Source organism: Hippocampus comes, unplaced genomic scaffold (genome assembly GCF_001891065.2).
Source record: "Hippocampus comes isolate QL1 unplaced genomic scaffold, H_comes_QL1_v1.1 scaffold359, whole genome shotgun sequence".
Lineage (NCBI taxonomy): Eukaryota > Metazoa > Chordata > Actinopteri > Syngnathiformes > Syngnathidae > Hippocampus > Hippocampus comes.
The window spans coordinates 894,915-898,143 of NW_017806274.1; positions in this window are offsets into that span (position 1 = coordinate 894,915).

Sequence of the window (3,229 nt, forward strand, 5' to 3'; positions counted from 1 at the left end):
TTGGATTTTCTGTCAGTCTGAATCACGCGGTGTCAGCACGCCGCCTCTCACTGAGACCGATGTGGTTAAGTCTCGAGTACTCCACACTCGAGCAGAAAGCACACACACACTTGCCATTTATATATTTTTTTGCTCGTCATGTGTGTGGACTCTCACGTTGGTTTGAATTGTTAAAAAGTGAGAGTTGACACCGTTGACATTTTGATCCTGGCCTCCTTCATGGCTCCACACGGCCTCCCGCTCGTTGTGACCGAGCCATTCGCTCATCTCGGCCGCCACCAAATGAAACGTGAGCAGGGGAGGGGCGGCTGAGCCACTCTGCTCACGGGGCCCGTCGGGGCTCAGCGAAACACCCGCCTTTATCTATATTGCCATCCGCCTGGCTGTTTTCATACATCACTTCAGGCGATTCATCACACCTGTCAAAAACAGTATGCGGCGAATCAGCCGCGATATTAAATTGCAATTTTTCCCCAAAGGCGGGCACGGCCGCGTAATTAAAAGATTGCTAATAAAAAGGGGGGGGTGGCGGAGACCGGTGTAGATGACGCCGCCGGCGTTGCCGCTTGAATGCTGACCTCCAAACGGTGGCCCGGGCCACCCCGAGCTGCCTGGGGAGGTAACGCGGGGAGGGGGTTGAGCTATCGATGCGGCTCCTCTGTACGAGGCCCACTCTGTAATTGTGATTAATAACAGCGGGGCTCGCTATCTGGCCGCAGACGCACCGGTTTGTCTGGCTAGAATCAGCGGCTGACAAATGGAGCCGCTTGCGGTGGGTTTTGTGTATCAACACAAACAGATGTAGTCAAGGATGGCCGGGTTGGAGGGCACAGTGGGGAAATACACTTTTTTCTCATGTGGAGCGATCCACCACTGTCTCCGCAGAGCACGACACGTTGCTAACGTGCGCTAGTTAAGTGACTTTCGCCAAAGGAGTCAAGAGCCTCTCTCACATACAGATCCTGCAACATTGCCGCATCAGAACCGTGACATAAGATCGGGCGTTCATTTGCCTTTTCTTTTTTTGCAATCAAGCGTGAGAGCGCCACAGTCGGGTTGCACGCGATACGGGATCACCCACGATCAGAAAATTGGATTAGTATCGTAATATCTTTGCACAGTGGTGTTTTTCTTGATGATTTTTTTGCAATCAAGCATGAGAGCGCCACAGTCGGGGTGGCACGCGATACGGGATCACCCACAATCAGAAAATTGGATTAGTGTCGTAATATCTTTGCACAGTGGTGTTTTTCTTGATGAGCGCCCGATCCGGCATTATATTTTCCAAAAAGATGCCTTGTTTTTGATTGTCGGTGTTGTGTAAAGTGCTACTTAACAAAATGGGTGAATTAAAACGGCCTCTTTTAATGTGAAGGCAAGAACTCCATCCATTGAATTTTTTTTTTCTACAGTTCTCTTACATTAGGTCTGTGTGTAAACTGAAGCCAGCTGACTTTGGATGCGAGATGGTGGGGCACACGGCAGATTCTCACATTCACACCAATCGACAAATCTTCGTTGCAGTCTCCGAATTACGAGGCAGACATGTTCACCGTTGGCCCGCCATGCTGCCAATTTGGCTCGAAATGAGCACTGGCACCAGCTCGGCGTGGTGCGTGTCATCCCTGTGATTGACAGCTCATCCATCCAGGTTGCACCCCGCCTTCTTGCTTTAAACTCATGTGGGATGGTCTCGAGACCCCCGTGACCCTGAACAGGAGAAGCGTGATAGAAAATGGATGGCCGCTTGGAAAAGCACTGCTTCAAGTGGGTCACCGCTGCAGCAGCAGCACCGAGCCTGTGAGCATCCATCACCTGCGCACCGCTCCATCTATCAATAGTTGGGGGGGGGGGGGCTCACCACACCTCGACCTCCCTTTGTGGGCGAGGAGCCCTCCGTCCTCACCTTCACCGTCGCGCGGTGCTCGCGAAAGATGGAGATGATTCCGTTGAGCTCCACCTTGCAGCGACGGGGACGAAGCCTTTTGCCCCAGGCGGGAACGAAGGTGCGCCACGTCACGCCGCACCTCGCGCTCTTTGCGGCTGGCCCCAGCCGCGTGGTCGCCCGCCAGAGATTGATGGCGACGACGAACGGGAGAGAGAGCGAGCCCGACAAGATAGATGTGTAAATTATCACGCTGATGGAGGCAATGATGCAGTCCCGCCACCTTCTGTTTTCTCTCCTTCCCAGGAGGAGGCGTGGAGGTGGAACCAAAGGCAGGGAGGCGGGGTACGCTCCTGGAGAGCACCAATTTTTTTTTGTCGTGTTTTTTTAAGTTATGGGACAGCAGCTGATTGGTCCCCCCTGTCACCATCTGGAGGTGCATGTGCTATCAGAGCCCCCCCCCCCCACAGTGACCCCCTTGTCTGCCCTCTCGTGTCAGGAGGCCCTCACAGCCTGATCCCCATCTGGGTTGCTTGGCTGGACTCTAATCACAAACATGTCAGGGCTCGTCCTATCCGCGGGGTGGGGGGGGGGCGGGGGCGTCATCTAATCCGGTGTGATTACTCTCCTACTTTCAAGTATATTTGAACAGTCGGGAGCACCTGTTCTCAGACGGATGCTTTCCCAAGCGATAGCGCGATGCTGCTTCTCAAGTTGGCACCGCCTCCAGAAGTTCAAATCGCAAACCAGTTGACGTGACGAAAAATACTTTCCATCTGAAAATTGTCACGGCATACCGCCGAACAAAAATGTGACAAAAAGTAGAGATACTTTATGTCACTGCTATAGATGTGGAAAGATAACTGCTTTCTAGAGAATAAATAATACGGTTCAGACCCGACGGGGTGAAACTGGCCAATTTCCTGCGGAACACCTGATGAGCTCAAACTGACTCGGGCCGCAATTAATGATCATTTTAATCATTGATTAATCTGTTGATGAATAACATTTCCAGCCCTTTATTCAAAAACATGTCAACAAGTTGACAGCGGGCAAGCATAAATTAATTACGATTCGGTTTGGTTCATGACATGTCAGAAAATAGGCAGAAATGGGGAATTGGGCACTTTGGACCAGCAATGAAAATCCATCTTCAAAGCGCACCTTTTTTTTTTTTTTTCCCAATCATTTCAAACAGTTCCAAGGTGTCTCATGAAACACCTTCACCTGAATGCCTGTCGGATCAAAAATTGAAGAAAAAAAGTATTATATTGGAATTGGACCCTTGTGGCGCTACTGTGTTAATCAGTGAGAAAGAAGTCAACTTAAAAAAAAAAAAAAAAA